Genomic DNA, 12,215 nt, shown 5'->3' with positions numbered 1-12,215 from the left:
AAGTGATTATTCAGTTGCCCAGCCATTTCCTTGTTCCCACTACTACCTCTACTGTGTCATTTTCCAGCAACCCAAAGTCTACTTTTGTGTCTCTTTGGCCCTGCATATACCTAAAGAAACACTTACAGTCTTTCTTGATATTACTTTTAGCCTGGATGCGGAGGATGCCCAAGGAGAGGAATCTCCCACAGGTCTGGCTGCCTCCCATCCTAGAAGGAAATTATATTTAGATATAGTTTGGATTTTTTTTGCACTTTTGTTTCTGCCTGTTCCATATCAGCTTCCAGTTATTTCCCTGCACTCATCTGCTTTGTGCTCAGATTGGGTAAGTTCATTTGCATGCTATCCAAGGAAGACAAGCGGCCTCAGAGCAGAGCATGCATGCCTGGAAGTTCTGCTGTACCATTGCTTTGGACTTGTGCATTTTGAGCTTTCACCCAACCCTGTCAGGAAAGTTTCACAATGCTCTTCACTGAGCTGGCTCTCCTTGTAACTTTGACAATCACCTCAAACCTATTTTGATAACTTTGGGTTATTGACCCTTCAGCCTTTGTAAATAGTTTAGCTTAGTTACTCCATGATCAAATCTCATCTTAACTTTCTCTGCTCAAAGAATAATCTTAGCTTCTCTGGTCTATATTGTCCCATAATTACTCATCCCTTGACAAAGTTAACTACTCAACAAATGTCATAAATAGCTGATTTCTTCAAATATTAACCATTGGCTAATAAAATATTAACTATCCTTAACATTAACAGATGTTCAGTTCCTGTAACATTGTGGAATTGAATCATGGCAGAAAGCATGAGTAAGTTCCCATCAAAAGAACTTTTCACCTACAAAGGATGTAACATGTCAAGCCTCCATACCATTGAATGACTGGATCAAATGGAAAATTACAATGTGCATGATTACAATGTTTTTGTGGTGACCTACTCTAAATCTGATAAGTGGTTGAGTAGACAGTCGACATTATTCATGCCCTTAAAATAGTACATGTCCCATACAGAAAGGGATCTGTCCAGCTAGTGAGGACAACATAATGAATTATATTAATTCAAATAACTGCTAGTACTGAGATAAGATAAACCAAAGTAATTCTTCATTTATTTCTTTTTTCATAATTATATAGAGGCTTGTCCTTTTAATGCATGTGAAGGTCAAACAGTTTTTATTATTGCAGCAGAAAACATCGAATGCGGTAGCATAACAAAGTACAAAGTTTTGCAATGGCAGAAGTGAATAAATCATCAATCCTGGTGCAGGCTTACTTATATTCCCAGTTTTCTTAATTTCAACATCCGAATGGGATACATTGTGGTGATTTTAAAATGGCCGCGTTTGGATCTTGCCAACAGCTATTACAAATTTTAGATTAGATTACTTTACATTAGATTAGATTAGATTAGATTACTTTACAGTGTGGAAACAGGCCCTTCGGCCCAACAAGTCCACACCGACCCGCCGAAGCGCAAACCACCCATACCCCTACATTTACCCCTTACCTAACATTACGGACAATTTAACATGGCCAATTCACCTAACCTGCACATCTTTGTGACTGTGGGAGGAAACCGGAGCTCCCGGAGGAAACCCACACAGACACGGGGAGAACGTGCAAACTCCACACAGTCAGTCGCCTGAGGCGGGAATTGAACCCGGGTCTCTGGCGCTGCGAGGCAGCAGTGCTAACCACTGTGCCACCGTGCCGCCCACGGTGTATTCAAGTGTAAGCTTAGAAACGCACTTCATAAATATCCATCTTGGTTTCTCATCATGGCAACTTATAGTTTGTGTTTTAAAATTCACTTGTCATTGACTATCTCAGCATTTATACCACATACTCTTATCAATAAACAAAGCTACATTAGTTGTTCAGATGTCCCTTTCATGTACTCATTAAGCCTGTGAAGCATTTTTATCGCTGTAGCTCTACAGTTCCCACTTGTCTACCTTCTTATGGGTGTTATTTATCCTTACAAAGGTTGTCTCACAACTTATATCACTAGCTAGGTTCCCACATGAATGGAAACTTATCCCATCATTCCTCCAGCATTGATTATATTTCCCATCATAATTCAAAGAAAGTGCTCATATGTTGAGACAGGAAGCAACCCACTTGGATACTCAACCCAATGACAGTCCAGAGATCCTTCTGGATCCTGTTGGTGTGCCATCCCTCAGCTTTTACCTTGCAGTTCGTATGGGTCAAACTGTCTTCTAACCTCCTGATCTTTTTAAAAAAATGTCTTAACCCCTTTAAGTCAGTATCGTCTTTTGTTCTTATCCCTTGGCCCACAGAGTTGGCCAATTTCTCAGCCAGCAGTCATTGTCCCCTGCTGTAAGCATCCAGCAATAGGGACAAAATGATTACGATTTAGACAATTATGGCACATAGGAGCTGATCACTGTGTCCAAGGATGGATTTGTACACTAAGTTCCCAGTTGCACACATCCTGCCAACAAAGTGGTGATTTTCCTTGTCTTTCCTAATGGGCCAGTTCTACCATGAGTTGCAGCAGATTGCGAAGATTTCCATTCATCTAGCAGTGTTGACATAATTGCTCTGGCAGAGGTGGTATGTCCTAGTTGAGCTGTTGACATAGTCCCGAAGGCTACCAGTATCGTCATGGAGTTTTGGCAGTATATGTTGATCTATTCCTCATGCCCAATCTATACTGAGATGTCTGGGGTGAAGCAGAAGATTAAGTAAGATATCTCACAGATTTTGTTCATGTAATTAGAAGACCTTTTATTAGAGTTATACAGTAGCTTGCATCACAAGCATTACAAGTCTGTATTGGTTTACAGCTGCACTACTCCAGTTTAGTTCCCACTAAGCTATTTCCTCCAGGGTTTCACCCAACAGTATGTCATTGTACACACTGTAACCAGATCCTTCAATCATTCAGATATTTTCAACTTGGCAAACAGTATGTCCCTGATGGTATTACAAATATGGTGGCACCAATCCCAAGAAGATGCAGTAATAAATTTGTTTGGACTATTCCCTGAGTTTGGTGAGATGCAAATTTTTCCCTGCTTCCCAAGCCCCTACTTCACTCTGCATATGTCTGGGTATAACTCTGTAATGAACATTCGTAATTTCCCATTCTATGATATTAGTAAGTCTCAAGCCAGTATATAGGACTACACCTTTAACTAGCTTCTTTTAAATCAATGGCGAGAGTGCATATTTTGTCACTCCAATCAATCTTTTTTCCTAAAGAATTCTATCATACTTCCATAAGGTTTGCTGCTCTCATTAAACAAACAAAACAAAATTGAACAACAAAGTTAATTTTATTAAATTCATTCATGGGATGAGGGTGTCACTGGCTAGGCCAGCATTTATTGCCCATCTCTGTTTGCTTCGAGAGCAGTTAAGTCACCCACATTGCTGTGGGTCTGGAATCACGTGCAGGTGAGGATGGCAGTGTCCTTCCCTAAAGGGCATTAACAAACCAGAGGGGAGTTTTCCAACAACTCATAATGGATTCATGGTTATCATTAGACTCTTAATTTCAGGTTTTTATTGAACTCCCATTCCATCATCTGCAGTTGTGGGATTTGAATCCAGGTCCCCAGATTGTTACCTCGGTCTCTGGATTAACGATCCAGCGATAATACCACTGGGTCATGCAGTACGATTGTTTATGAAAAAAATGGGAAAGGGCAGATAATATTAAATTATTTGCCTATGGTTTAAGGAGAAGAGTAATGGTCATCAAACAAAATTGTGTGTAAGAGATTAAGCACAGAAATCAAGGGGTAAAGAATGCAAAGGTAAAGTCACCATATTCTTACCAGACCATAGGTCTATGATAGCTAGTTTACAAAATAAAATGGTGAAGGCATGAATTATTTCTCCTAGTTTGTGATTCTATAAATTACAATGTCAGAGGTTGGTTAAATATATGAAGAAATAGAGGGTAAAAGAGTAATTGAACAGGTAGATAGGAAACAAAAGCTCAAAATTTATTGAAATAAACTATGCAAAATATTAAAGCAAAGAATAGAAAAGTTAGTGTATAATGGGCAAACGGAATTGAATTGCATTTAAATGAGGGAATACAATTTTGAAAACTAAGCAAACAACGAGGGTATACATTCAATGGAAGGTTGCTTGAATGTGGAGATAAACAGACAGACCTAGAGATTCAAATGTATAATTCCCTTAAAATGTGGCTGTTTGCCAATAACGATATCTTTTATAAATGAGAGTAGAGTTCAAGAACAAACAAACAGTGATAAATTTAAACAAGTTTTTTATTAAGTCACAGTTGGAGTACATTGTGTATTATGACTGTACAGAACGTTTGGGTCATGCAGAGTGTGATGCTCAAAGTTCCAAGAATGATAACTGGTCATGAGATATGATTGACCAGAAACTGAACCGGATCAGGCATACAAATACTTTGATTTCATCTGTATGTTAGAGCTAGGAAGTTTGTGGGAGTAAGTCACCTCCTGTCATCCTAAAGTCTGCCCGCCATCTGCAAGGCAGAAGTCAGGAATGTGAAGGAATACTTCTGACTTGCCTGGATGAGTACAACTTCAAGAACATTCAAAAAACTTGATGCCAACCAGGAGAAAGCAGTCCACTTAATTGACATCCCATCTATCATCTTTAACACTCACTGCCTTCCCCACCAATGCACAGTGGTAACAGCGTGTAACCTCTGCAAGTTGTACTGGAGAAACACACCTATGTTTCTTAGAGAGCATCATCTAAACCCATATCTTCTAGCATTAGGAAGGACAAACTTGATTTGAAACTGTAACATTGTTCTTCCATTGTTCTTGGGTCAGAGTTCTAAAACTGCTTTCTTAATACCACTATGGTGTCTGTACACCCTGTGGACTGCAGTGCAACAAGGCAGTTCAGAAACCACCTTTCCCAAGGACAACTAATGATGGGCAATAAATGTTAGCCTAGCCAGCGGTGTCCATAATATATCTACAAATGAAAACATGATAGATGTCACTTTTGCTTTTCAATGATAATATTCATCACTTAATACATGTATTTGAAGAGATTACTTCATGATCACTCTGAACTTTTATCAAAATGAAGGAACAATATGGATGCAAAATATTGTGAAGCATATTTACATGAATGGAGATCTACAAACAGGGGAGTGCAAACCATCTTATTCTGTAGTTCCCTGTCTGGAGCTAACACACAAGGAGATTAATACTGATGATCGCCCATCTCCACGTTTATTTGTTACACATCTACCTTATCAACTGATACCAAAAGGTCGAAAGAACAAAAAGCTAAAGTAAGATTTCTCACTTGCAAAGCCATCATGAAATTAAACTACAAACTGAAAACAAAGTTCCTGGTAATTATAAGTATGATGATCTGGTTTTCAAATTTAAAATGTATAAGTGGCAAATAAAACTTCTTTAGTATGATTGGTATGGGAAAGGTACATGGCTTTAAAACAATGGGTCAACCATTTGGAACTTAGATGAAGAGAAATTTCTCAATTAAGATGGTTGTGAATTTCCAGCATTTATTACAACAGAGAGATACAAATGTTTGGTTGAGAGATTGATACATTTTTGATTACTAAGGAATCAAGAGATAAGGTGATAGGGTTGGGTGGGAGCTGTGGGGTGGTATTGGGGAGGTGAACTCGGAAATGGAAGTGAGGTGAAGTTTCACTATGATCTTATTGAATAATTGAGGAAGCTCCTTGTTTTGTACAGTGGTTAGTATCCCTGCCTGTAATGCGGGAACTAGGATTTAGTTCCTTGACAAGGAAGGGGCTGGTCTCTGTAATTGGCTGTGTGTCAATAAGAATGCATTTTCTTGCATTTGCAAATTGGTTTTACAGAGATGAGGAGGAATTGCTTCTCTCAAAGAGTTGCAAGTCTGTGGAAGTCATTAGTTCAGAGTGCAGTGAGTGCCAGGACACTGAATAAATTTAAAAAGGAAATGGGCAAATTTTTAATTAGTAACAGATTGAAGGCTAATGGGGAAAGAGCAGGAAAGTGGAGTTGAGGCCAAGATGTGATGAGATCATATTGAATGATGGATTAGGTTTGAGGGGCTGAAATGCTTACTCATGCTTCTAGCTCTTATGTTCTTAAAGTGCTGAAAGATCTAATGTTGCTTCCTTTTTTAATGTTCTCATTTATACATTTCATAGAATGATTCTAGATGCTTCTGTAGCAAAGGGAAGTGTATCCTACATAAGAGAAGCACATCATTAATCAGTTACATATTTGTGTTGATCAATTGGATCTCTATCATGCAGAGACTCGCTCCCATATTTAACATTTTTCAAACCAAGCTACTGAATAACTCACACAGGCAGCATTTATATTTCCCTGGTTTGGGGTTGATGCTCTCCCAGTAAGGACATGTCTCATTTGCTGAAGTCCAGAATCTAGACACATCGGAAGTGGGGTGAAAATGTAGGATTTTCCAATTATATGCAGAGGTGCTGCAGGTTTTTAATCAGATGTCAGGTTAGTAATAACAATTTTGTCTCAAATAACATAAATATAGTCTCCTACTTTTGATTCAAATTAGTCAATGCTCCCTCAAAAGTAAGAACACAGATTGAAAACTACAATGAGCTTTGCTATTTACAATGAAATTTTATTTGACAGGTTATCTATGTGTACAGAAACCCAAAGGATGTTGCAGTTTCTTATTATCATTTTCACAAATTTGCTAATTATTTGAAAACCCCAGAAAACTTTGGACCTTTTCTGCAGACATTTCTGAATGGTCAAGGTAAGTTGGTATAAATTGCTCCTTATTTTAAGGTATTGTATCTCAATCCAGGTACTGGAAACCTGATACTGAACGTGATGGAAATCAAATTGATGCGCTTTATTCAAAGTCCAAAATATGAAAAATCTTAACAACTTTCTGAAAGACAACTTCTTCTCAAATGACATTGGCTGAAGTATGTCTTCTAATTTAGAGACTCAAGTTATTGTCTGGGACCTGCATTCAAATACTACAATGACAAATCTGGAATTACAAAATAAATGTCAAACATAAAACCATTGTTGATTGTTGTAAAAACCTATTGTACTCTTAGTGACCTTCTCCCCAGCCTCACCCCCCTCCCATTTATCTCTCCACTCCGGGGACTCCCTGCCTCATTCCTGATAAAGGGATTTTCTTGCTCCTCGGATGCTGCCTGACCTGTTGTGCTTTTTCAGCACCACTCTAATCTTGACTCTGATCTCTAGCATTTGCAGTCCTCTCTTCCGCCCTTTTGGTTCATTGATGTCCTTTAGGGAAAGACATTTGCTGTAGTTACCTGGCCTGGCCTATATGCAACTCTAGACCTACAGAAATGTGACTCTTTCTAACCTGCCCTCCGTAATGGCCTAATAAAGTCACACAGCTGCATCAAACTACTACAAACTCTAAAGGAATTAAACCGGATCAACCACCTGACAGCGAACAAAGCACTGAAAATGACAATGGCAAATTTAGTCTTATTGAACTCCAAAGCCTTCCTTACTAACATTTGGAGGCAAGTGCCAGAATTGTGACTCAGACTAGTCAAGCAACAATTTGATATAGTCGTAGTCAAAGATATGTTACAGTGTCGCAGATACTATTGTCATCATCTCTGGATACATCCTGTCCCATGTGTGGTATACAGTCAGGAGGGAGTTGCCTTAGAAGTCTTCAAATGTTATCTCTTGAAGTCTCATGGCATTGAGTCAAACATCATCCAGATATCATCAAAAACAAATACTGTCAAAACTCAGCTGGTCTGGCAACATTTGCGAAGAAAAAAATAGAGTCAACTTTTCATGTCCAGTGACCCTTCTTCGGCTGCCCGGCCAATTGAGTTTCTCCAGCAATTTCTGTCTTTGTTTCAGATCTTCAACACCAGCAGGTCTTTGTTTTATATTATTATGTTAAAGAAAGCTCCTTGATTATCTTGTATCACACCTCTTAGCCAGAGGAATCAGTACTCCTCCATGCTGAACAGCACTTTGAAGAAGCACTGAGGGTGGCACAAAAGCAAAATGTACTCTAGGTCAAGGATTTCAATGTCCACAATCAAAAGTGACTTGGCAGCACCAAAATGACTGAGCTAGTCGAGTCCTATAGGACATAGAAGTCAGACTGAATTTGCATCAAGTGGTGAGGGAGCCAACAAGAGGGAAAAATATACATGTGCTCATCTTCACCAATCTACTGCTGTAAATGCATGACGATGTCAGGAGGATGTCCACTGCACAGTCCTTGTAGAGTCAAAGTCCTGTCTTCACATTAAGAATGCCCTTCATTGTGTTATGTTGTAGTATAGACTGGCTAAATGGGATAAGTAGAGCAACTGAAGGGTGGGCATCTATGAAGTACTGTGGGCCAACAATAGCAATAGCAGAATTGTATTCAAACACAATCTTCAACCTCATGGCCTGGCAAAATCCCCACTTTACCATCAACAGCAAACCAATGGATCAACTTTGGTTCATTGAAGAGTTTTTAAAAATTCATTCATGGGAGAAGGATGTCACTGGCTAAGCCAGCATTTATTGCCCATTCCTAAATGCCCAGAGGGCAGTTAAGACTCAACCACATTAATTTGGGTCTGAAGTCCCATGTAGGCCAGACCCAGGTAGGGATAACACATTCCTTCCTTAAAGGACATTAGTGAACCATATGGACTTTTCTTGACAATCAGCAGTGGTTTCATGGTCATCGCTCGACTCTTAATTCCAAATTTTTACTGAATTCAGATTCCAACATCTGCTGTTGCATTACCTAGGTTTTGGATTAGCAGTCTAATGATAATAGCACAAAGTCATTGCCTCTCCTTAAGAGTGGAGAAGGACATGCCAGGAGTAGCACCAGGCATAAGCACAAATGAGGTGCCAGCTTATGCAGCTCTGGCACACGGCTGTTTGTGAGAAAAACAACAAAACTGTAAATGATAAACAAGCAAAGTGGTGATTCCACAATGGACCAGATCGAACCTCTGCAGTTCTGCCATATCAAGTCATGAAGACATAAGAATTAAAAAAATAGAAATAGGAGATGGCCATTTGGCTACTCAAGCCTGACCAACTTCAAACAAAATCATGGCTACTCTGACCCAGACCTCACCTCACCTTTCATGCCAGTTTATCATAGCACACAAGTTCCATAATTGTGGTGGAAAGGTACACATTTCACTGGAGGGGGAGGCTCCATAAATATCCTCATCCTCAATCATGGGGCAACCCAGCAGATCAGTGCAAAAGATAAGGCTGAAGCAGTTACAATAACCTTCAAACAGTAGTATCAAGTGGATGATCCTTATATCTCTTCCAGAGGTCCCTAATGTCACAGATAGCAGTCTTCAGCCAGTTTAATTCACTTCATTTAATATCAATAAATGGTTAAAAACACTGGATACTGCAAAGGCTACAGGCCTGAAAATATTCCAGCAACAGTACTGAAGAAACAAAAACAGAAATTGCTGGAAAAGCTCAGCAAGTCTGGCAGCATCTGCAAGTGAAATCAGAGTTGACATTTTGGGTTGAATGACCCCCTTCCTTAGAACCTAGTTCTGAGGAAGGGTGACTCCACCTGAAATGCTAACTCTGATTTCTCTCCACAGATGCTGCCAGACTGCTGACCTTTTCCAGCAATTCTGATTTTGTTTCCGATTTACTACATCCTCAATTTTTTTTTCAATTTTTAAGAGTACTGAAGACTTGTGCTTCAGGCCATCCCACACTCTAGCCTATCTTTTCCAGTAGAGCTACAACACTGGGATCTACCCTGTGGAAAATTGCCCAGGTATGTCCTACACATAGAATGGACAAATCAAACCTGGCCAATTACCGCCCCGTCAGTTTACTCCCTAAAGAGATGGAAGGTGTCATCAATACTGCTATCAGGCAGCAGCTGCTCAGCAATAACCTCTCAGTAATGCTCAGTTTGGATTCTGTCAGGGCCACCCAGTTCCTAACATCATTACAGCCTTGGTTCAAACATGGGGTGGCACAGTGGCTAGCACTGCTGCCTCACAGAACCAGTGGCCTGGGTTCAAATCCAGCCCCGGGCAACTATCTGTGTGGAGTTTGCACATTCTCCCTGAGTCTGTGTGGGTTTCTTCCGGGTGCTCTGGTTTCCTCCCACAGTCCAAAAATGTGCAGGTCAGGTGAATTGGTCATGCTAAATTGTCCATAGTGTTCAGGGATGTGTAGGTTAGGTGCATTAGTCAGAGGCAAATGTAGGGGAATGGATCTGGGTGGGTTACTGTTTGGAGAGTTGATGTGGACTTGTTGGGCTAAAGGGCCTGTTTGCACACAGTAGGGATTCTATGGATGGACAACAGCCCTGTATTACCCCAGAGGTGAGGTAAGAGTGACTGCACCGAGAAAGCAACTCATGATAACCTTAAGGATGAAAAAGGATAGGCAATTAATGCTGACCCAGCCAGTGAAGCCCACATGCTGTGAATGAATAAATAAAAACTAATGATCATTGTCATATGGTAGATTTACATGTATTTGTGGACCTGTAGACCTTTTATTGAATCCTGAAATATGACAATAAGTCCAAATTATACTGAAGTTTGTTGTGAGAAGCTCTTAAATAGTTAAAGTGGATCAGCCATTTATTTTCTGAAATGTGATTCTTACACAACTATTGATATTGGCACCAGTTGGACAGCTGCAGCCACTTGCAAAGATCTGATCCAAGGGGCCCTTTAGTAGAATGTTTCCTTTAAATATAGTTTTCTTAAATATCTTTATCAATCCAGTCCTGGTACAATCATTAATCTTATTATATTATGCTAAAATTTCATATTTCAAAATTGAAAAGAACTGCTTCATACTCAATATAATTTAACAACTGCTGTAGGTTGATCACTTCATGATCAATTAATTTGTCCTTTCTATCAATTTTGCCAAATTTTCTAAAATTCTGTTTTTGTCATAGTGGATTGTGACAACTGGTTTGATCATGTTAGGAACTGGCTTGATCACAGGCATGAATTCAACATTATTCCTGTCATATGAAGAGATGATCAAGGTAAACTGCACTTATATTTGATTGCAATATAAGTTTCAGATGTATGTATTTATATCAGAAGATATATTTAATGTTATTGAGACCCACTAGTTCTACCTTTGTAGCATCACTCCTGCCTTTGCACAACTAAAACTGAAACCCTTGTCTGCACCTTGACTAATCTGATAAACCTTGCATGTTCTGACTTCCAAATAATTTGAAGTCATCCAATCTTCTGCTGCCCACATCATTACAAGCACCAAGTTCACTCATCATCTCTGTGCGCACTAAAATGGATTGTCACCTGACTAAGCAACTTTAATTTTACAATTTCCATCCTTGGTTTCAAATGCCATGATCTCCTTCCTCCACAAAATTCGACACCCTCGATTTCCAAACCGTCTGACACAGCTAAACTCCTCTCACCCTAGCCTTGTTGTATCTTTAATTTTATCTTCCAACATTGATAGCCATATCTTCACTTAAGCTCCAGAATTCCTTCTGAAAGTCCTAAGCTCTGGAATTCCTTCCTCATGTCGCTCTCCTCTATATTTCTTTCCTCTCAAAGGATGTTCCTTAAGAACTATCACTTTGCTCAAGCTGCTTGTCATCTGTCCTCATACCTCTACAGTTGTTTTTTAACCCTCTCCAGTGATGTATGTTTGGACATTTCACTACTTTAACTGTGCTACGAAAATACAAGTTATTTTTAGTTCTCCAAATAACCATTTCATAAACTACATTTTGCTCGTGCAACTTGCCTACCCATAATTGAAAATATTTGATGCATTTTGAATTTATAGCACTGTGGCTATTTTAACCTTGCAAACATCATTTTATTTCACAACAACAGTGACCATCTGGAGTTTAGGACTGCCTGTGAGATTGTGGATAAAGAGGTATTAATGATTTACACCAATCTCCTCAGATTGTAAGAATAATATATTATCCAATAGACAATAAACAATAGACAATAGACAATAGACAATAGGTGCAGGAGTAGGCCATTCAGCCCTTCGAGCCTGCACCGCTATTCGATATAATCATGGCTGATCATTCCTAATCAGTATCCTCTTCCTGCCTTATCTCCATAACCCTTGATTCCACTATCTTTGAGAGCTCTATCCAACTCTTTCTTAAATGAATCCAGAGAGTAGGCCTCCACTGACCTCTAGGGCAGAGCATTCCACACAGCCACCACTCACTGGGTGAAGA

The 12,215-nt window shown here is 39.4% G+C and overlaps 1 pseudogene; it reads left to right on the top strand.

Annotated features, from left to right (window-relative positions):
- The first annotated feature begins 6,323 nt into the window (after positions 1-6,323).
- LOC122548652 overlaps positions 6,324-12,215 on the top strand; it is a 14,498-nt pseudogene continuing 8,606 nt past the window's right edge.

The sequence above is a fragment of the Chiloscyllium plagiosum genome, chromosome 3 (genome assembly GCF_004010195.1).
Source record: "Chiloscyllium plagiosum isolate BGI_BamShark_2017 chromosome 3, ASM401019v2, whole genome shotgun sequence".
NCBI classification, from domain to species: domain Eukaryota; kingdom Metazoa; phylum Chordata; class Chondrichthyes; order Orectolobiformes; family Hemiscylliidae; genus Chiloscyllium; species Chiloscyllium plagiosum.
This window is presented reverse-complemented; position numbering and strand designations above follow the sequence as displayed.